Here is a 23983-nt window from a genome sequence, read left to right as displayed (position 1 = left end):
CAGCGGCAAAGCTGCATTAAAAGACACTGGGAGACAAACAGATGGGTAGATGAGGCTGTTTAACCTGCATAATATTACTGCTGATGAGGAATGGAAAAGGGAAAACTCACTTGGTCTCAGGGGAGCTTGATGGCATTGCAGTAGGAAGATGGGAGTATTTTTGCAATGCACTAGTGCACCACCGTCCTGCAGCACAGCCAGAGCATGCTGTAGTTTTACCTTCACTTATGTTGAACAGCAACTAAATCAAACTAAAACTGTAGTCCTCCCTGTGTTGTAAGGTGTTAAGAGAGAACTTCTCTATCAGACTATTCAATCCAGCTCTCCAGTCATGCTCGGCTAACCTCAACCCGCCCTAGACACAGGAAGCTTGCCCAAGTGTGAATCAAAGTACATGTTATTGCAGTTTAGTTATACTTACTAAACTTACATTGCAGTTTACTACATGTTATTGCAGTTCAGTTATACTTACACTGTCGGAATGTAAGTGTAAAATGCCAAGGAATAAATGGGAATCCAACCTCTCTCTGTACTTTGGTTTCTTTTCCACACACTTTATATGTGTGCCTTAAGAAGACTTTTTTTTTCTTTTAAAAAATAATGTAATGTTCTTTCTCAAGTACCACAAACATCTTCAATTAGAAATGCTTCTAATATACTCTAAAAGATTAAAATGTGAAATATTACAATTTCTTCATTTCACTAACAAAATATATGTTTTTGCTTCTCTGTTTACTATGCCAAGTATAACCTCTAACACCCAGGAAAAAAAAAAAGATAAGGTAGGTCATCAACCATTGCAAGATTATTTTATGATGGCAAAATCCTCTGGTTACTTTCTGTTCACTAAAAGTGCAATTAAAACCAGTGTTCTATGGTTATGTGCCATTCCTGACTATATAACCACACTACTTCCGAGCACAGCTAGAAAAATTACCTACAATATTATGTGACCAGTTGCCATTCCCTTTACTTGATCTCAATTGAATTCTGTGCTACAGGCTGACTTAAATGAGGCTCTAAAGTTGTTTGTGGAGTAGGATTCTGCTCTACAAGAGTAAAAGTTTGAAAAAACCAAAAAACCTCTGTCAAAAGAACTTCAAAGAAAAAGAAAAAAGGGGACAAAAAGCCTGAGAAACTCCTATTTGAGGAATATCATATCACAAAGTGCACAGACAGCACAAGCCTCATTGAATAATGATGCCTAATCTAGTGTATGTCCAAGTAAGGAGAGGAAAGAGATTTTCTTGTACCAACTCCTCAGTCTGCGGAGAAGTCAGTAATAGTTTGTTTCAGGTACTCGTTCATGCAGAGATAAATTTACCAGCTGCCTTGGAAGCTCTCTGAAGAAAGGCACTATATAAACATAAATCATTAATGAAGCCAGTGACCTCATCCTTGGGTAACTAGAGAAGCATAAAACCAACATGCTGTAGAGGTAGAAAGTTTTCTAGTCAGCAGTGCCATGCACCAGCGGGCAGTAAACACAAGAGCATCCATCTTGATGCCATAGCTGATTCCTTTTGACAGGCTTTGTGTTTTTATCTCAACCACCACAGGTCATAGGTGGCAAAAAGCAGAAGCTTCTGAAGACAAATGAGGTCATAGTTCAATAATTAAGATGGGGAACCCTGCTTAATCTTTTCATCTCATCCAAGGCTTTCCTGAAGTGAAACATTTAACAGATGTAAAATATATTTTGTTAACTTTAAGAACATGAGAAGAGTCATTGTGCCAAGGTCCAACCTGTGGCATGCAGCAACACCGTGGGGAAGATGGGGACCAAATGTGCAAAAAGAAACTCGGCTTTAGTAACCACCCAGCTCTTTCAGCCTCACAGGGTGACAGAAACTACCCCCCATATGCAAAGGAGCGGGAGCAGTCCAGCTTTTTGGTGCTCTATCTTTCTCAGCCCAGCTCCTTCACCTTTCAGTGCCTATGACTGCAGCTGCTCCAGCCAAGCTCAATCCCTGTCCCATGGGCATGGCAGCAGCATGGAAGTCACAGGACACAAAGGCTGCCAACAAAAAGGCAGGACAAAGGGCAGCTGCTGGCATGAAGTCAGACAAGAAAAAGGCTTTTGCACAAGGGTGAAGCTGCTACTACGTGATGTAATGAGTGACCATAGATCCAGAGTACCCAGATCCAGGTCCTGTGAGCTCCAGGTTGTGGCATTTGACAGGGACTTTTACAGTCCATAGAACAAAAAATACAGTTACTCCAAATTTTCCCAATAATTACAGGTGTCTTAATGGCATCATGAGGACAGCAGTCCTTTAAAGAGAATTTAAATGAGACAGGATGATGACCGCAAGATCTTTTAAGGAGGCTGTTTGACATACAAATAATCACCACGGAGGGAAAACAAAAAAATGAAAAACTTGCTGTGGAGAAAAAAAAAAAAAAAAAGAAAGAGGTTTGTCCTCTGTCAGAGAAGAAGAGATGTTGTCTCCGGTAAACTTAGCCAAATGAACCCATGCTTCACTGTATGTTTCTTTGGGTCCAGCAGCTTTGTGACTGACATGTTATTTTTTTTTCTTTTCCAAAGAGATAAATTACAGAGGGAGCATTTCACTGGCATCTTCATCCTGCTAACACAGCAAGAGAACTCAGCTGAGTGTCATGCCAGCTGCATGTGGTGATTTTAGCTGACAACTGGCCTAAGCTGCCTTTGCTGTTCATGTGATAACTTGTTTTCCAACTAGCTGTACAAGCAACTCAAGCATTATATTTTCCCAGCTTCTTCCAGGTAGTTTTTCAGCCTGTTCTAGTATGACAATTTGCCTCTGAAACCATGGCCGATGGTTACTGGCAGGCCAGTACCTTTGTCCTGACAGCTTTTGGTGATTGTCACGTGAAGTTCACATCTACCTCTCTCATACTGATGTATCGTTGCTTAAATAGTAGAAAATGGCACAGAAGGGTTTGTGCTTTCTCCTCTCTGGAAATTAAGAAGTGAGATTGCACAGACTTGATACTCTTTCCCTGCAAGAAATCTATATGCAAAAAGCCACACCGTCCATACAAAATTAATATTACTTATTTATAAATCAATAGTTCCATGCCTGAAGAGATTGTAACCTTCTAAATTTTTTTCCTCACATATAAAAAGAGAGAAGGGAGAAAAATGGAGTGGTGGCGACCAACAGTTTACCTAATTGTTTCTAATTATCCTAAGGATAGAAAATATGAGCTGTACTAATGTCAAAAGACAGGAAGGGATGATAATAAAGGAAATAATTTGCTGTATGAAAGTTTGACAGTCTTCTATCAAATACGAAGATATATAATTTCTTTTTTAGGACTTTCAGTATTTGTTGTGTTCATTTAATAAAGCACTGCATGTAGTGAAAGACAGAAATTGTAGGGGTATTTGTGAGAAAGCGGCTCTGTAAAACTGTAATAAAATCAAAAGGCTCAAAGGAATAAAAAAGAAAATTACTTAAATCATGACTCTCTAGTTTACTCTCCACTTGAAATAACCCACACGAAGTACCAAGGAACAATTTTTCTTTCAATTCCATGACACTTCCATGGACAAAGTATATAACTTCTCCAGAAAGCACATTAATACCTGTCCACTTGACAGGGAGAACTGCGCCTTAACAGCACCAAAGCTCCCAAGCTTTCACTAGTGGTGATAAAAAACACTCACTGTAAAATATATATGTGTACAAAAATATATATACTCCCGCCTCAGGCATACACACACAACCAGTCTTCAAGTTTTTATAACACATTAAAAAAAGTTTCAAACTTCAAAGAATTTATTTGCCTTTCACAACATACTCTTACCTGAAAATAAATACAAAGTCCCCAACATCAGTCAGCAGAATTAAATAAAACAGCTAATAGGGTAAGAGACCCTTTATGCAGCTTAAAACTAATTAATAGCTATTTAAATATCAAATGTTGACTTTAAAGAAATGACATCTCTTTTAGAAATTCTGTCTTTTTTCCCCATGTCATCTGTTCAGGGGGCACATCTTGGAATATACTTGAAAAATGCCAGTTTAGCATTTGTTGTTTTGTTGAATTAAACAATAAAATGAACAAGAAATATTTTAAAAGCTTCTTCTCCCTCCTCCCCAAACTGTAAGGCCTTCCTGCTAGGTTTTTTTTAATCTCAAGGAAATGCATGCTGAATTTTGTATAATTATTCAAAAAGTCATCTTCTGGAAACTGTAGTGGGCTACAACTCCAGTTCCTAGAAAAGATGAATGTGTGCTACTAATTATTCAGTGTTATGCTGTTTCTTCACTTAAATAGCTCCATCTCCCAGCAAAGTGAAGCAAGAGATGAATATCTCTGCTGTGTTTATTTTCAAATTGGAAAATGCATTTTTTGCAGAAGGTTTTATTACAAAAAGAAATATATATTAGATGTAAAAGCCCTACTAAAAAGCAACTAGTTGCAAAGTGAGTTCATTATTAGGAATTTATTAATAAGATCTATATCATAACATTTAATGGATTCTTATTGGATGCTTGTTCTAGTCATAAATTTTCAGGAAAAAGTCCACTGGATTAAGTTTGTTGTGCACACCACACATTCTATCAAGTCTGTGGCATTTTAAAGCAGGTCAGATATCCCTTTTCTGGATTGGCTGGCTGTGCCATTACCACACAAGGTGACAGACAGAAAATGTATGAAGAGTGAAAGAAACATAGCTGTGAAAGTACAGCATAGCAACAGCAGTATGTGTTTGCCTTCTGCATTTTGGGACACTTGAATAAGTGTTCACCCCTGCAGATAATTTTGTTCACCTGGAAACCTTCATGTTTTCTCTCTCCACATGAAAAGAAGTATGGATTAGGAAGCCTTCTTATTTTTTCTTAATTTTCTAGGCTATTGTTGCTATAATTATATGGTTTGCATGTTCTTTTGGATAAGCACTGTGTCTTTTTCTAAGTTTGAGAAGCATCCAACGTGTTTCTGGAACTGCTGCTATCCCAGAAGTGAGAAGTTGTGACAAGCCTACAGATCAGTTCTGTTTCTCATACTTTTCCACACAACCTTAGAAGGACAACCCTACCAATGAGATGGAAGAAGGTAAATATGTCAACTGCCGGTAGCAGAGACACTTAAATCCACTCACTTTCTTGCCATGAGAAAGCATTGGGAGCCGGAAAATGGGCAGAAATTTTAAAGAAAACCCATTCAAGTAGCATACCCTGAAGGGAGAGGAAGGGAGATGGGAACAAAGGCTGCTGTGATATTTCATGGACACATGTGTCCTACCTGGCATTTCCAGCAACACAGCAAACCGAGACCGCAGCTTCTCTGGAGAAGCAGGTTCTCCTGGTAGAACTCGGGGAACATCAGCTCAGCTCAGTTACAGGTTCCACCTTCACTGAGCTGGGTCACATTTTGTAGAGCTTTGTAACATAAAGCAGAATGCTTTTTGAGCAAACGTTCATTTAATTGTTGTATCGGGATGCCATTTTTGTAATTAAGCAGGAAGATAAAAAAAAATCTTGAGAGTTTTGAAATGTTTATTCAATGCCTGTGTATGAGAGGAGCCTGGGAAGAAGCTGTTGGGAGAAGGGTATTTTCTCCTCTGTCCTGTTGAGGAGGGAGAAGGAGAGAGGGGTCAGGTGGGCAGCTGGCCGAGGTCAACCTACCACAGTTTGTTACTGAAAGGCAAAAGGTTCCTCACTGCCAAGGAAATGTTCCAAGTGTAGATTCACTTTTGGTTGTGCCCTTTTAAACTCAGAGATTCCAGCTCTCTCATAAGACTTTCACTGCACTGATCCTGTATTTGTTTCTATCTTCATTCCCCTCTTTTCTGAGAGATAGGTAAGTATAACAAAATGAAAGTGATATTAGGCACCAAAAAGGACCCCATTACAAACCATTTCTCCAAATGCTTAGAAATAGTTTGAAGTTTGGCACTTGTGATAGTGGTAGGTTGTCACATCAAAAACCCGAAAACTGTTGCAATTACTTTCTGCATTATTTCACTTCAGTATTTCAGGTTATTGCCCAATAGTAAATAAATAATTTCTCAGTGGTTCTGCAATGATCACAATGGTCACTAGGAATTAAGAAATCCAGTTGATGCAAGTAATTGGATTTGAGAGAACCCTATAGGAAGTAAAAACTTAGAGGAGTTGTTCAAACAAATGAGCAGGGAAGCAAAACTAAAGAGACCTGAATGCCAGCTACAGAAGCTGCATATACCAACAGCAGGAAGCATGGGGATCTGCTATGGAAACAAGAGCAGGTGAGCAGATAGAGTAGCAGAGCCAGTACTCACTGCAAGCAGATGAATCATTTGGCTATAATTGGGAATGTTCTTTTCAACATCTATTTTTAAATAAAATGTTGAAGAAGCTTTCACAAGATTTTGCATGCTCTATTTCAGTTTCCAAGAAGTACCAAAATACTACCAGAAATTTTGGTCCCAGAATATTGCCTCAAGGATCTTAGAATAGAATTCCCCAAATTTTACATAAAAGCATGAAGTGAATGTTTCCAGCTTGTTCCATCTTTGTTTTAGGTTCATTGAGCCTAAATAGCCAGTCTAGCATGCATACCTAAGGCAAATGCAACTTCAAATCTTTGCTAAGTCCATCTGCCCTTAATATTAAGAAAAAACATTCCCTATGCTGGAAAGAGTGAATGTTGGAAAATACTTGAAATGTCATCAAAAGACAGCTTGAGAGGGATAAAAGTTCATTCATTTGAAACAGAACAAAATAAAAATCTGAGAAAAAATCTGAGAAATACTAAATTTTGATAGCAACAGAGGTAGTTTAAAGAAAAGCCATGATCACAAACAACAAAAGTATGGTTTACCCTGACTGTCAGTGTGGCTGACAGTTTTCCATTTAAAAGTAAAAGCCTAAGAATTTGTCCACAGCTTACTGTACACTAAACCAGATATATCAGGAAAAAAGTCAAACTCTTAGTTTACATGAAAGGCTTTATATATTCTTATTGACAAATGCCACAGTCTGTCTCATACCAAAACGAAAGATTACAGAATTTTATTCATCCAATCTGCATTAATTTTCTTTGGAGTTAAATTACTTCATGTTACATTCTGCTACATTGTGTAAAACTGCAATAATATTTCCACGGTTTGGTTTGAAAGGAAACAGTGGATTTGCTTTAGTGTGCTAGTCATGGACAGGAATGGCTTGCTTGGTCTAAATGTAATCATCACGCTTCCCTCTACAACTCTGATTTGGAGTTAATATGTGAAAGCTATGTTTATGCCTTAATAGCATGAGTGCTTAGTTTTAGCCTTTTGTTGGTCAAAAAAAAAAAAGCCTAAAAAGCAATCCTCCACATGCTTTCTGAAATTGTTATAAGAGAGAAATCATTCAAAATGTTCACATAAGCAAGGTACACAGTTGTACCTTTTAACTGAATGAGAAACTGTTCCCTTAGGTGTCTTTAATTTATAAATTGCAACCTCCTGGTTGTATGGTCTCTTGGCATGAAGTTATTAATAGAGACAGAACTTTGAAGAAACGTTTTAGAAAGCTTCCCTGCCCCTGGAGACTTGTCCTGAGGGATTACGCCAACCAAATGAATTAAGGAACCAGTCATGTACTTTCCAAATGCAACCTGCATGTTTCCAAATAATTCAACTGCAGCCAGACTATTTTAGCTCAAGTTCCTTGTGCCAGAAGAGCTTTGTCTCCTTGCCAGAATTAGTCACCTAATTTTGGAAAGTTCACCACAAAAACAAAGGGAACCTGTGAAACTACAAAGGAGGTGTTATCACCTCTATTCAACATATATCCCTTCTTGCTAAATTGCTGTAGCTGTGCATGGAATTTTAATTTTGAGGCAGCTATTGGATTCTATGGGCAAGTATGATTTAGAATTGTAAATCTATGAAATTCTGAACAAGTGTCAAATGTCAGCAAGCTACAAGGAAACAGCTTTTCTTGACTAAAGTAAGTCTTGTTAGATTTTTTAATTATTTTATCTTGCTAAAATGCAATTTATAAGTGCCTTCCAAAGTGCAATGAAATAACTCTGAACAAGGGTAGCAATACTTGAGCAAATAGTTGCAACTCCTAAACCTAAGTTGTTACAGTGTAGGCCAATTATCTAATTATTACCTATTTTGGCAAATGGTAATTGTTCAATCTTCTTTTCTTTCCTTCAGTGAGTGAGTCCATCCTCTTCTCCCTCAGAAGCTGCTCACTTCAACCCTGGCAGATTTAATGTCTCTCTTTCACTGGAGTGTGATCGCAAAGGTAGACAACCTTCAGCACAATGATGGCCACAAGCCATGGGACAGGATAGAGCCCAGAGAGGAAACTAAGAACATTCAATATTTTTAAAATGCTTTCCTGCCTTGCCTCCAAATCAGTAACCATAGCACATACAAGGCAAATCAAACAACTCTTATTTCTTAGCAGACAAGTGAGGCAAATAAATGTGCTGTTCCATGGACACAATTTAGGGTTTGATGACTGAAAAGGACAGAAGGGAGCCTTACATCTAGGCAGTGAAAATCTCTATGGAGGAACAGTACTGTCCAGAGCTACACTGCACAAATCCTCTAGTGACCTGACTGAAGTAGGGCTCTAACATCAAGAGTTCTTGTTTTAAAAGTGTTCATTTTTTCCTCATTATTCAGCATGGCACTCATGTATAACTCACTACACAGAATCCACTCTGAAGAGAATTATTAAATTTTCCAAATCCACTTGTTCTGAATGTTTGCTTGCCCTCAGAGCTGTCCTCACAAAAACCATTATTCTTGAACAGTTAACATGAGAATAACATTTTAACTATGGCCTTGGCAGCAAAACACCGTAAAATATTTTGTATATTAACGACAGTCTGAAAAAAGTCTGGAAGATGTAGGAAGCACATCTGAATGCCAGAATATAAAGCAATATTGGGAGAAAGCTCTGCTGATGCCTCCTTGCTCCAGTGTAGCCTGTGCACAGATCCACTCAGACATCATGAGAAGTTTGAGGAGGCAACTATTGATGTTCTCTCTGGAGAATATCACAAGCACTGTCTAGTAAATCCTAAATGAATGTGCACAAACTGTGATCTGCAGACATGGAAAGGGAATGAGGCTCTTGGTAGGTTTTTTTAGTGAGGGCAGTAGAAAGAGTCATGACATCACATCATGTCTCTTACTGCATTTGAAATCCTGACTCTAGAGCATGTAGGTTTTCCTCCCTGTTACCTAGATTGAATTCCCCAAAAGTGAGAAGTCAATTTCTTCTGAAACACTTCATAATAACCTTCAGGACAAAACAGGCTGGGTGAAAAATGTCAACGAGGGCAAGCAAAGTTGTACAAAACTTTCTTGTCATGACAATTTGTGCAAAATTAACTGCAGATCTGCCGGGAGAGAAGCAGCCAAACTTCCAGGAGGACACAAAACCTTAGTACACAATGCTCAGGCACAGTTCGGCTATAATAACCAAGTTCTGCAGTGACCCTTCTTTATTCTGATTTGGAGAAGAGCTAATGTTAGGACAGGTTTTTATTTTGTATGTGGCTTTTTTTTAAAAAACACTCCAACTTAGATCTCTATTTCATTCTGTCAGACTCCTGCAAACTGGTGGGGAGGGAAGGTCAAGGGGATGGAAGAAGACACTAGAGGTAAAAGTTTCTGTATCTGCCCATAGTAGATGAACTGTTCTCTGCTTTCTGAGCCAAATATTTTTCAAAATACCATTGCTAAAATACCTACTACTCAGCTATTTTCATAAGTGTTTTATGTTTGACTTAGTTTCAGTTCTAAGAAAGAGTAATTAAATTTTTCATACAAAACACTTCCCAAGAGTTTCCACTGCCTTCAGCTCCAGAGATTACAATCTCACCTTGGCAGGCAGGAGATATTATCAACGTTCCCTATTTAGGCCAGTAGCAAGATACTTCTGTCAACTCATCTTGAATTAACTTTGGCTATCATGATAGGGGTACCTGGAAACAGCTCTTCAGACAGAAATCCCCAAATGCACTCACAATGGGAAGGATTTAGCACAAGCACGTTCATCTTCATTACTGGAAACATAATAGGAACTGCAGCACTTAAAGACAATATGTGAGGGTATTTAAACAAGAATAGCTCCTGTGTGCAATAAATACTTCGTGCTCACATGAGCCGTATGCCTACAAATCAGCTGCAGCCCACTGAACCATCTGCTTTCACAATAGCCTCCAGCCTGCCTTTCTCACTGCAGTGCAGTGTGGGTTGTGCTGCTCCCAGAAAGGATTTGGGTTGAGCTTGATCAGATAAGGAGAGCCCTCAGTGGCTGGTACATCTAAAACTGTTTCTAAATTGCACGTCAAATACTTGTCAAATTACTATGTCCTGTAATTGGAATTACCGAAGTGGGAAAGATAGCAGGTAAATGGTTAGGATAGTATTTGTAGGTTCCTCTAAAGCTTACTTCTGATGATAAAGTCAGTTCTTCCTGCAACTGAAATAAACTGTCCTTGTCTCGTCATTCCTGATGTGATCTTGCACAGCTCAGACAAGAACGGGGTCTTTATTCCACCACGTCTGAGATAACACTGCAGGAAATGTGACACAGAAGCATCTTTGTGCCGAGCTAACTTGTGTGCTGTGTCAGATGTAAGGAGCATCCAGCTGCTTTCAGCTTCCATGGAGCCTAGCAGAGGACTAACCAGACTTTCCTACACTGCAAGGCACTCACATGATTTGCCTAAGAGGGTCATGGCCAAGAATTTTCCCCAAATCCTGTGCCGTGACATTGGCAACTGCTGCAAAAGGCTGTTTAATAGGTGACAAGATCACCTAGGAAGCTCTCTGTGAGAACAGGGACTAACCTTCTGCCCTTCTGAGTGGCTCCTCTGGATGAGAGGTGTAACACTGCTAGTGTGAGATGCCGAACAGTAACAGCAGGATACGGCAGGAACCTAAGAGGATCAGGGCATGTATCATGTCACATGCAGGAAGGTAGGACAGCAGTAAAGGCAGCAAAAAAAGAAAGCATGTGGATAAAAGTATTTTAGTTCTCAATATCCAGCTAAGTATTATGGGAATTTCGGTACTGCCCCAAAACTTTCCTGCAGTCAGAAAAGTTCTGGAAATTTGTTTCAGATGAGTTTATCTAAACATCTAAAACATCTAAATAATATCTAAAATATCATAATTGCTTAAATCCAATTACAACTTAAATATTATTACAAATTAGATACTGCCCTTCACTATATGCTGAGCTGCCTTGTAGTGAAGTTGCTGGAGGTGGGTACAGACCTCAGGCTGTTATTTCTCCTCTCTTAATACTCCAGACACTCTGTGGTGTCTGAAGGATCTGTTATCAAGACAGAATTAGACCAACAAACTTGACCCTTTAACATTAAAAATTAAAAAGGTAACAGAATATCACCTTAGATGCCTTCAGTGCTATAAATAGACTATTTCATGCAAGAAAGCCTAGACATTTCAACAATAAACCATTTCTAGAGGCATCTATATTTTCTTCTGCCATATTAACTGTCACCAAAGATTCAGGACCTCCTCCCAGGTGAAATCAAATCCTTTATATGAGCCAGAAAACTGCAATTCTATCAGAGCATAATGCAAATAAAACCACAGCAGATACTATTAATGGTTCCATTTCAGTGCATAATAGATAAAATAGTATTTTTCATCAAGTTACTGAATTTTGGATTATATCTATGCTACAAAGTTTGCCACTTCTAAGAAAAAAGAATAACATCTTCTCTAGGCTGTAAAACCATACAGACAAAGCCTTGCTTCTTTGTAATACTAATGCTGGAGAAAGAGTGGGACAAACACCATATTTCCCAGTAGTTCCATCCAGTATTTTCCAACCACCTACATATCGTTTGTTGTTAGGAAAATAAATGCAAAGATCTGTTACTCTCAAAGACTCTTAACTACCCTGATGGCTAACAACCAGCAAACTGAACACTGGGAAAATAAGACTTCAAAATGGGAAAGTCTTTTCAGAATATTGAACAGGTTCTTAATGCTTGCCCAAAAGATATCTAAAGAAACTTTACACCCTTTGAAAACTAGCATACCACCTTCTGCCAACAGTAAGGAGAATATTTCATTTTAGTTGCCATATTGGTTTTTTATACATTATTCTGTTTCTATACCAACACCTAGCAAATGTCTGTATTTATGTACCTATCTTCATCTTGAGTCACTTATTAAACATGTCCTTTCTTAAGACAGAACAGTGGCCCCAAACAGTGATCCCTGAGCAATAGCCTTCTGATGGTATCTGTGGCCAAAGAAAGTTGATGACAGCAAGTAAAAGAATGTAAAGCATGTTTAGCAATACTGAGCTTCTTTACTCACAAGCCAATGAACCACAAGGCTTATGTCTGTGTCAGCACTTCAGATTTTTCAATGAAACAGTTGTTTTTTGACAATATTAACATTTTTCCCCTGCATAAATAATTTTAAACATGAAATGTCCCTAGCTGTCCTGATTACATGACTCGTTACAGCCTGCTGGACACAAGGACATATTATTTAGCATTCAATGACAGTACATTAGAATACCCTGTTTTAGCTCTGTCACTTTTTAAAATTCTTTAAAAATTATTTCAATAGTAAGTCTTTGTATAACAGTATGTGACTCTGATGTGACAGATCTATGTTTTTCTACATAAAACAATCTACTATGCTGCTGAGAAAAAACAAGTCAGCCTTTTCTGAGCCATCCAAGCCTTTTGAGGTCTGAGGGCTTGGTATACCACAGTTGGGCAAATAGCAATAAGGTAACTTTACATTAAAATTCAGATAAAAACCCTATGCAATTTTTCAAGCAGAGAGGTGGTTATACAGGTCTATTTGTTTTTCATGCATCCAATTCTGTTCTCATTTGCTCTCTTGAGCAAATAGATTTTGCACATTACCTGTGCTATGTGTAAAGTCTCTGAGCAAACAAAGCTGAACCTACATCTGGTACAATGAACATGCTTTAAAAGCATTATGCATCTCCATTTAATATTGGGATTCTAAATATCATGAGGTTAGCATATTTGGTGTATTTCTGCTGCCCATATGAATGAACTCCAGGAAATTTTCAGCTATTCAGCTACATCTGCAGAGACTGAACACCCCAAGCTGAGAGAGGTTTGAGGGACTGGGATCCAGAAACCAATGATGAATGAAAACCTTGGATCAAACTTCACCTCCCTCTTAAGCAGGTCCTTTTAGTTGAGATAGTTTCTTTTGTGTTAATCTATGTTGAAACAGCCATTGACAGGACACCTTCACAAGTGACAGACACTATATTTTAAAAGAGAAAGAAATAAAACCCAAATGCCAGAGGAACAGATTCCTTGCTGAGTGGGTGGCAGCACGCAAGCAGCACAAGCCACTGCTTTGGAAGAGAATGGAGTGATCTTGTGGTAGCTAAAGATGTTCTGCTTACATATGTTGTCATGAGCAGTGAGAACATACAGGATTCATCTGCAAATTTTGGTGCCGCTCTAACTGCCGTGTGCTCCCAGCTGTAACCACTGCTCAGCACATCCAGGTTAGCGGCAGTCCAGAGTCGGTTATGAAACTCCAACCTGGCCACACCACTAATCTTTAAATTGCAGGAAAGGATTACTAACCATGATGTAGTTAAGCATTTAAAAGGTGATGCAGCAAGAAAGGAAGCAAATCTAATCCTCATATTAAGCAGCCTAATTATTTTTAGGAGAATACATCCTTATGCTTATCCTATCCATGTAGGAGGTGTCTCCTACATGGAGCCACCCTCTTGCATCCTAAAAGGAGGTATATTAGCGTGACCATATGCTTTGAGGAAGACTTGTCAGCTGAGGCACAGAAGTGCTGCTTTTGGTTCTGAAGTGGGATAGCTCCATGCCAGCCAAAATCTTTGTGTATGTGTCTGTTCTGCAACACACAGTGGGACAACAGCACAGAAACCCCAGATTCTGTAGTGTGGTGAAACTAGAGCAAACAGAGAATGGCAGGGATGTCCTAGAAACACAGCAGAGAGGTAAATACCATAAGAGAAAAGTTAATTTAAGATAATGGGCAGCTTGAATGAGAACCAATATCTATCCACTGATCATGAGGAAAAAAACAAAACCTCAAAACTTCCCTCCACCCCCACCCCCCAGCATACAAAACTGTAAGAATCTGGAAAAAACTCACACAACGTATGGAAGCAAAAAGCTGGTAACCAGTTTCGAAGTTGGAGTGTGATGAGTTCATGAAAGCAATGCATGACATTATTGCCCATCAGATGAGTGGACTGCAACTCAAAGGCTAAGGAAGGCAAAATGTCAAATTATTCCTACACAGCACCATGCAAGTTGTGTACTGAAAACATATGAAAACTGAACAAAAAAACCAACAAACCAATGAGACAATAAAAGTATAAACATTCTTTAGCCAGAGATAGAATTTGAGCAGCATTCTAAATGAACCACTGGTAATCCCAACTATATTGAATAAACACATACTATTTTCTTGGCAAGCACTCTAAAACTGGCAAAGTAGTGTCTCACAGTGCCAGTACTATAGTTAGGCAAAAGGTTGAAACTTCTCTGTATGTGTCAGCCAAGCACCTTCCTGATTAGCAAGAGAAACCCTTCTGCAGTTGACCACTTTGCCTTTATTCTTTTACCATTCACTGTCTAACACTAAAACAAATCATATTCTGCATGTACATAATGCATTGTAAGATGTTTAAGGCTTAACCTTGTTCTGACACTTATTTTGAGCCTTGAAGTAATTTATTCAGACAGTTTTTCTGTTCTTCTATAACCACTTAGGCTAAGCAACAGGATTCTTAGCTCCTCCTGCAGAACTGGCTCAGGCAAAAGGAGGCTCTTCCCATCTCCTGGGGCTCTATATCAAGCCAGTATATCATTCCTGTAACGTTCTGTTATTTGCTGTAATAACATGAAAGGGAGAAAATGCATGCAGGGGAAAGAATTTCACAGAGTACAGTCATCACATGCAAATTCTATATTCTTTTCTATTTGTTTGAAGGCTAGAAAGGCAAGCTATTTTAAAGTGATAATTGACTTCTATTTCAGCACTGTAAAGAAAAGAAATGTCATCCACTCTGCGTAATTAATTGCATTACATATTCACATACACCCACATTCGTTTGGAGCAGGAAAATACAACTCTCTGACAGTTACACTGTCCTAAAAAATAAAAACCCCACAGATATATTTAGAGATTTTAGATCATCCAAAGGAAACCAGACCCTAATTTTAATGACTAGTACTGTCAGTAATAACCTTTAACTAACAATTTTCTTTCTAGAAATTTATTGATGAGCACAAACCAGTTTTTGCTTCTCACTTCATAGAGCTCAGTCCTTCTGACTACACTTCAATCCGGAAGAATATGTTCACTGTTTTAGGGGATTGCCATCTCCAGTTCATTTGAAAGAACTGCTCAGAAGAAGACTAGAACAGAGTTTTTCACATCCATAGTGAAGCAGCTCTAAACATTTCTTATGGTTAGAAAAGAAGGGTTGGAAATAGAAATATCAGTTAAAGCATAAGCAAATAATCAAGAATGTCAGCTGTTGTTACAAAGCTAAATTCATTCCATGTCCTCTTCATCTTTCTCATTTTTTTGGAAGGGGATAAATTGGCAAATTGGTATTAAGTTGGGAAAATTTAAGAGTAGAATTGGTAAAATATCTACAGCTTGGATTTCTTACAAGAGTTTCTATATCATTGCACTAGACTCTGAGACTCCTGGCATTAACTTTAATATTGACTATGTTTTTCCCTTTCTTCTGAAACAGCTACCACAAAAGGAAGTTAACTACAGCTGCAAAGGAAGAGTAGAGGTCCTGCCTGCTCCCTCTAACAAGCTGCCATCTCTCCAGACTCACATAACTTTCTGTGATCTCCACAGCACGCTGAACTACTATGCCATCATGCACAGGATAAATCTGTGTCTGTAGAATCAACACTCTGAGCAGCATCTTACCTGCTAAGGGGCAAGGAATTTAAATACTCTTAGTTTATCATTAAAAATAAGGCAAAATACAATTATACCAAATTCCACCTTTTAACAACACAGGCAATATATTTTTGAAATGCTTATTTTTAGAATTCTCAGCCTTGGTCAGTTCTCCACTATTTGCAGGCACTGGGGAGTGAAGGCCAACCCTTGCTTCTGCTTAGGAGTAGATGTTGCCACCATTTTCCTTTTCTCTGGGTGGAGAGTCAGAGCATCTTTTTCCAGGCCCTTAATTTTCCAAGTCCAACTATTTCCTTTTGACCCATGACACACTTAGAAAGATACCCTAAATATCATTTAAAGGGACTGTTAATTTATCACATTGAAACATAAGTAAAAATCTGGTTCTCAAGGCAGTCCATGAAAAATATATGATGCTGCACAACTCTTTCTATCCTGCCTTCACACCATGATGCTATCCAGTGGAACCAGCTCCAAAGGGGAGGAGTTGGAAAAGGCCACAGCTCTGGAAGCAGTCATACATGGCAGTCCCTGTCCTCCTCCTCATTGTTTCCCACTTCCTCCAAGAGTCTTAGGTTCCTGGAAGTACAAGAAGAAACTAATTTGGCTGATGAATAGCAGAAGAGCAAAAAGGCGCTAAATCTTCAAGCCTACTTCTCTCTACTTTGTGCACAGACCCAGTCCATGAATTCTTCTCTTTCTGTGGGTCAGTGGCAAACACCTGCAGATTATCCCTGGCTACAGTTGCAGGCACTCAAAACATGCTGCAGGATTTGTATGGACAAGTAGTAGTGTCCAAATTTAGTTCTAAGTTCTTCAGAAGTTTTTCCTTATATAAATCAAGAAAATCTGGGATTTCTTATTTGCAGAAAAATATTACTGATAAAAATCAAGCTAAAATTTCATACAACAAATCAATCTTTCCTTCAAGGAAAGTCATATAGTCTCTAATCTCATCATTCCTGCAGCCAAACCTCAGAGGGCATCATGGATCCAGACGGCATTCTTCAGTATGGCAGAGCTGGACCACATCCTGGGCAATATGAATGCATACATAACTTCTTGCTGCCCAGCCTCTCTTTCACTGAACCTCTGTGCTGCATTTCCCAAGTCTGCTGTGGCACAGATCATGCTTTGTTTGCCTGCCTAAAGAAGTCTCTCATGCCAGCAGACACATAGAGAGCCCCTTCTCTAATTCTTGGAAGTCTATAGAACATTTGATGAGAATGCTCATATATTAAGAATAAGACAGCATAATCCAATGAGGATTGAGGCCCATAGAATTACCAAATAAGACATGCAGGTGTATGTTGCTGCTCAGAGAGATCACTGCTTTGGGGAAATCATAACACAAAAAAGAGGCTCAGCGTTCAACACAGAGAGTATAGCACAGTTTGGAACAATTACCTCAAGAAACTGGAAAGGAATCTGTCACCAAGATAGATGCATTTATAAGATGCACTTATAAAATGCATCTCAGGAGACAGATTTATGCAGATTGAAAGTGTCAGATTTGAGTCAAAAGTGTCAGAACTGAACAGAAGCCCAACATGAGTTGAAGTGATACTTGTTCACTCATCTATGTATTATTTTATGTTTTTTGCTACTGAAATGAATTCCTAAGCTTCCATCAGAGCAGAACTGGATGAAAGCTCTAAGGTATTCTAAGATAAAATAACCAGGACCAAAGCATCACATTTAGAGATGCAAAGATTGTCACTTGCCTAGAATCATCTGAGAGTGTACCCTTGTGAGCAAATAAATGCTGGCCAGCAATACAAAGGAGAAGCAGGGAATGTTTAGGATTCATTTAGCTGCTGGCCATAATTGGTTTATGATGCCTTTTATATAATCCCAGAAATTGTAAAAACAGAGCTACAGGAAGGCTTAATCTTTATTTGTCTATTTCCATATTTAAGAAAAAGAGACATTTCATATCTATTTAAATACCTGGTTAATTATTGCTATACAATGTCTCCAGCCAAATGCAGCCCCATTTAGACGAATTTTTTTTTTTTTGTTCATAATGTTCCTTTTAAGCAGCAATCGTTTCCATTCAGTCTCAGACTAAACAGCTTCTCTGGAAGATAGCCCAATTAAGGAGATTTTCTCATTAAGCATGCCCCAATTAAGTGATGTACATCACTACCAGCTCAGATACTATATGATTTTTACATACTGAGTAGAACACAAGAAAGTACATGTTCACATTATTTTTAACAAAACAATATTAAAGGTATGAAATCTTACCTACTAGGAAGACTTTTACACAGGTCTGTGGAGTTTTGTGAAGAAACTACCCAATCTTCCTTTTAAGTATTACTGAATAAGTCTCTGAAGAGAAACTGACTCCTGGCATCCCAGTGCTCTCTGCAGCGCATCTCTATCAAGGTGGAAATGGGCTCTCTTTCCCTGGGTATCTGGAAATCAACTTTATAACTCACTCTGTGCTCCAGCACTACATAAGCCATTTTAATATTAAATTTAATTAAGTTTAATTATGTTTAATTAATTACTTTATTTTTTTTTTCCTGTGGGGAAGAGAGATTCAGTGGTGGCCCCATAGTAATTTCCTAAAGTTATATTTCTGGTACTTGGAAAGGAATCTGAAACAAGCGTTGGACATGTGTCCTACTTTCACAAGATGATGACACTTGAAATCAACAACCCTGGTACATATATTAGATTAGATACCAGTCCTTCTGTGGCAATGAAATTAAAAATAAATGCTGAAAAGATAATCTAATTAAAAGTGGTCACATGCTTTAAAGAGTGCTTAGTTGTGCACTGAACATTACTCAGTACTGACCTTAAGTCCTTACGTGTTGTTTCAGTACAAAATATGACTTTCTAAATCCAGTCAAGCAACTGGCATCATTTTGGACATCTTTTGGAAATGCTAAATAAGTTATGCCATAAAACAATTTTCTGACTTGATTTTTTCATCAACTGCAAGTTACGTGGTACTGAGGAGGAAAACCTGACTGGCACTATGTATTGTCATGGGGGGTTTTTTTGGGGGGGGGGGGAGTAATAATTTCCAATTTAATATCATTATGTGACTATGTTAACCGAGTTTTCTCATTTTATTGTAATAGTTCAAGCTTTAAGTCCAAACATTATTCTCTAGTTTGAAAAGATGCAGCCCTTGTGCCAAAAAGTTAAATGAATTACTTTTGTACCATCGGAGGTTGAAACACAACCATCTGGTCCACTAAAATTGCTCCGAATTTTTCAGTATTCTTTAAATGGCACATGCTGAGAAAAAGCCTGGTCCAACTGAAGTGAGTGGCACAATGCCCACAGAATTATATAAAGCCAGAATTTCATCCAGCATACACCAGTGAGAACATTTTGCATTTCTGGACTATGCACAGGTTTTGTACTGGCTACAACTCTGTTGGTTGGGTGAGAGATTTTTTTCTTTCCACAGAAACAATAAAACCAATTTGTGAAGAAATACTCAAGGTGGACAGAAACAAATACTGGCAAGCAGCACATTTTCATGCTGGTGTTTGAATAGCAGGAGATGGAGGATTGTTCCCCTGAAGGTACAGGGAAAGGAATACACATTTTTCATTTTTGTCAAGTCCAAAGGGTTGACAAAATACTGAGAAAAATCTTTTCCCAGTGTAATATAACCTCTCATTGACTGTCAGCATGGATTTCAAGTTTCCTGAACTGGACAACTAATATACTGTTCTGCTGGTAGCATACTTCTTCTAAAACATACACACCAAACGCACATCTCACAGGAGGATCACAGTTTATGAAAGCAAATTATATATTTTAGAGTAAGGCAGCGATATTTTCACAAGAAATACTCTGCTGGAGAATACTGCTTGCAGTTGTTTCAGGTAATTTAATTTGGTTTTATTTACAGAAAAAATTCTCTAACTCAGATAGCAAAATGCTAAATGAGCAATGGCTTCTCATGCAGTGCCACCATTTCCAGAGACTTTGTCCTATGCTTCACAGCGACAGGACAAAGTCAGGCAGCCAAGCTAGCACAAAATTCTTTTTGTGGAGTCACAATAAACAGATAAAGACAGAAACTTGTGCTTTCCCTGGTCAGTTGTGGTTTACTGGCCAAATACGTAAACTATTTCCAGATTATTTATGTTACTGCTTACACCAGAAATAAGGTAGCAACTGTGTAGATGTATATAAGCATGCCTGTGCACATATTTAGATGTATATTTACACAAGTGGGATTGCTTTGTAAATAAGGTTACTCTGAATATTTTTAGATGCAAATCAATTCTATTTTCCACTCTACCGGTAGGATTAAATTTCTGACATTGATGAAATCCAAAGACACTAAGTTTAACTTGGTGATTTGAGAATGATTCATAATGAAACCCTTATTTTTTCATAGCAGTGGGATGCCACCTATTTCATTCTGTTTTATTCTGAAGATAGGAATTAGAGGGTACCCATGATGAGTGGTAATAACAGTCAGATTTCAGTAAGCCTACCAGATACTGATACTTCAGCCATGCTCTGGGGGAGGTGGAGAGGCTAAAATTGGGAGCCACAGCATTCCATATCTATTGCAGAAGTACAACATAAAAGAGCTTATTTTTACAAGCATACCTTTTTACCATTGACAATTTCTAAAAAAATATATCTGTGAGTTTTTCAGTGAAGAGAAAAATAAATATCAGGTCTTTATGCTTTAAAGAACTACTGAATAATAATTTCTTTGAGGATAAAAAAATTAAAGAAGAGCTGAGTTTGGACGAGTAATTTGGCTTTTCCTTACAGTATTTTTTGTAATGAAGATTTCTAGTTCCTGTTACGGGTCAAAAATTCCAAACATGTATTTAACATAGTGTCATAAGTCTGTAGGCATTGGTCAAGTGTCTCTTAATTAATATGCCTACTATTGCCTAGCAAGTAAAGATTGTGAACTGTCCATATGTCATCAACAAACACATGAAGCTGTTAATTGTATTAATTTTCTGTTATCACATTTTATATCTTTTAATTTGGGGGGCTTATGTATTAGGATTAAACATTTATTGTAATTTTGTAATCTTTACTGCTAAAGATTAAAACCAACTGAATTTTCCTCAACAAGACAGATAAAGGCTGTGTCAAGCTGCTTTCCTTGAGGGAAAAAGTTGAAACCAAGTTAAACAGAGATATTTCCGTAAATTTGTTTTTAAATAAAATAGCTAACAGTTATTTTTCCTTCTAGTTTTAAATTTGAGCAGTATTATACTTCTTTGCAGACAGTTGTCTTCACACAGAATCATAAATATGCTGAGTTGGAAGGGACTCATCAGGATCACCAGGTCCAATTTCTGACCCTGCACACATAGCTTAGCTGATGCTGATACCAGAAAATTCAGCCTGTAATCATGGAAACTAAGGGTTTCCAGTCCTCCCTCAATAGTTGCATCATATAAATAGAATTTACATTAATTTATAACTGATATAAATGTACATATATATATATATATATATATGTATCTCACACTCCTTTCTTAGGATCTGGAGTTCTACAAATGAATGCAAACTATACTAGACCAGTTTCCTATGCTTTATCAAGATATACAAGAATATCTTCGCATGTAAAATATATGGCAGCCCTGAATAATTTAAAAAGGCTCAAATGCTCTGCTCTCTTTGATATCTAGATCTAGAGGAAAATACAAAGAATATGTCTTCTCCTCTTTGAAAAAAATAATAAAAGAAGTATCTTTAGTGGAACGTGAGTTTTATTTAGACCACATACAAGCAATTTGAGGGAGAGAGGAAAGGAGGAGCTGCTCAGGCATGTTATGATTATTCCCAGAACAAATATTATGCTCCCAGAATTTTAAAATAGGAGAGATCTTTAGTAATGGTCCAGTCACATTAGGACAAAGATACTGATAAGTCTACCCTGCAATGACATAGTAGCAGAAAAATTAAGATGTATTTAAATAAGTGCTTGATTTTCCTTTATACAGTTTTGCACAGTATTCTATCCATTTCATGGTTTTCACTTAAATCTCAATGTCTAGATTTTCTTCCATCTACTGATACAATTTTTCATACCCAAAGATCATTAGTATTTTAAATGCTAATTATTTGGGAGTGCTTTACACTTGTAAAAGTAATTTGTTAAATAATTTATGGTTTATTGAAAGTCAATAGCTCATCATCCTCCTATTCAAAAAAGTTCAGACCCTAAAGAGACAAGAACAATTCTAAAGGAAGGGATTTAAGCAATCTTGAAATACTGTCACCTTCAAACCCATTTTCCTCTATTACTTTTCATCTTATTTGCAAATTAAAATGGCAAAATAGGATTGAAGACAATTTGGTTCCAATTATTTTTTTTACCATGATGAAGCAAAGGGAATCTAGTCAAGAGTTATGATGAGCCTGAAACAGAAGTGGAAGTAATCAGGGATGTAGTGCCAGGAGATGCCATATACTGTTTCATTTGAATTTTTTCATGTAGACAGTGGGCTGTTTGAAGCATTATGTTAACAAGATCAATACATTTGTACTCTTAAAATAATAATGTTTTTGAGTCACCAGTGTAAACAGAATGTCCTAGTTCTGGCCAGGATGACATGACGAGGTATAGAACAACTTCTATGCCCTTAGCCATGTCCCCTCCTGGCTATTGCAAAAAAATAACCCTGTCCTGGTCAGAACCAGGACACAGAATCATTCAATCATAGAACAGTTTGGGTTGGAAGTGACTTTAAGGATCATCTAGTTCCAATTCCCGTGCCTTGGGCAGGGACAGTTTCCTCTATACCAGGTTACTCAGAGCCCCATCCAACCTGTTCTTGAACAGGGATGAGGCAGCCACAACTTCCCTAGGCAACCCATTCCAGATTTCTCCCAATCTAAACCTACCCTCTTTCAGTTTAAAGCTTTGTAGTATCATTACATGCTGAATCATCGCTACGTACAGAACTATTTGTATTATTCAGTTTTTAACTAGGAGATTTTTTAAAATAATTCAGTATTTTTATGTCTCTTGCCCTTCATAGGCTGATATACAACATTCAGGAACAGTACCTAATAAACTAGAATGATAACGAATAAATGGCTCTTAAATGAAACATTTAATTACAGCATAAAAAGGCAAAAGAGAAAACATTGTTACTGGCTTAAAAAAAAAAGACAGATTTATTCCCAGAAGAGCTGACAGAGTGCTCTCAATTACCGGCGGTTTGTTTTGAAATACAAGATCTTAGAAGAATATCAGTCTTACACTGAAAGAATATTAAAGTTCAACTCAAGGATGAGAAACTGGGCAAGCATTGTGACAAGGCAGGTTCAGACAATCTTTAAAACCAATTACAGAGTCATCTTCGTAAGCCTTTTCGTCAATGAATCATCATATTTCTCACAGATAAAAAGGCAACAAACCCTTTGACACGCATTTGTTGATAGTCAATGGAGATGTCTTAAGGAAAAGAAAACATGTTGGAAAGGAGAAATGCACAAAAAGAAAAAAATCACACCCCCCCCATAGGTCTGAAGCTTTCTGCAACATATTCCAGGGTTAATAGGCTGTCCACATTCATTACATTGGGCCTTTTAGGACTGGAGGGAACCCAAAAACCAGAACTACATTTCTGCTTCATTATGATAAACGTCTACCACGGAGTGTGATGCCACGCAAATTCAGAACAGTACCCTGCATCAACAACATCTCCACATAACTTCAGAGGAAGTAGGAGGTAACTTCAACAGCAGAGGAACACAACCCATCATTTCCTTTCAGGTGCTAACAGACCTGGTCAAAGCTAGCTACTGTTCCAACAGCAGTTCCAGAACTGTAAGGAAAATCCTATGTACAAGCAGAAGCAAAGGTCACTTATTTGTAACTGTTTTCAAGCTAAATATTTTTAAGCATTTCAGCACTAAATATGCCCAAGCAAAGATAGCCTGGACTACCACACCATTTAAACCTCGTCTCTGAGTGGCAGTCTCACACTCCCTGCTGACCTCACAAGCTCCTTTCCCACCTTGCCCCCAGCAGACAGCTGATAAGAGTGCAGGCAGGAAGCTGGGCCACACAACTCGAGTGCTCCTGTGCTCCCAGCTCTGCAG

General features: G+C 38.0%; 1 protein-coding gene across 18 annotated transcripts in view; it reads right to left on the bottom strand.

Annotated features, from left to right (window-relative positions):
• Window positions 1–23983, bottom strand: part of CRACD (capping protein inhibiting regulator of actin dynamics) — a 125019-nt gene that overhangs the window by 69779 nt on the left and 31257 nt on the right. The window contains exon 1 of one of the 18 annotated variants that reach the window (XM_051790273.1): window positions 10786–10856. The exons of the other annotated variants lie outside the window; for them this stretch is intronic. The gene's annotated coding sequence lies outside the window, so the exon portion shown is untranslated. Of the gene's footprint in view, window positions 1–10785; window positions 10857–23983 lie in introns of those variants that run through there. 18 annotated transcript variants of the gene reach the window in all.

This window comes from Manacus candei, unplaced genomic scaffold (genome assembly GCF_025592945.1).
Source record: "Manacus candei isolate 608988 ecotype Guabito, Panama unplaced genomic scaffold, ASM2559294v1 h1tg000028l, whole genome shotgun sequence".
Lineage (NCBI taxonomy): Eukaryota > Metazoa > Chordata > Aves > Passeriformes > Pipridae > Manacus > Manacus candei.
Note: the sequence above shows the minus strand (reverse complement) of the source record. Positions and strands in the feature narration are given on the sequence as shown.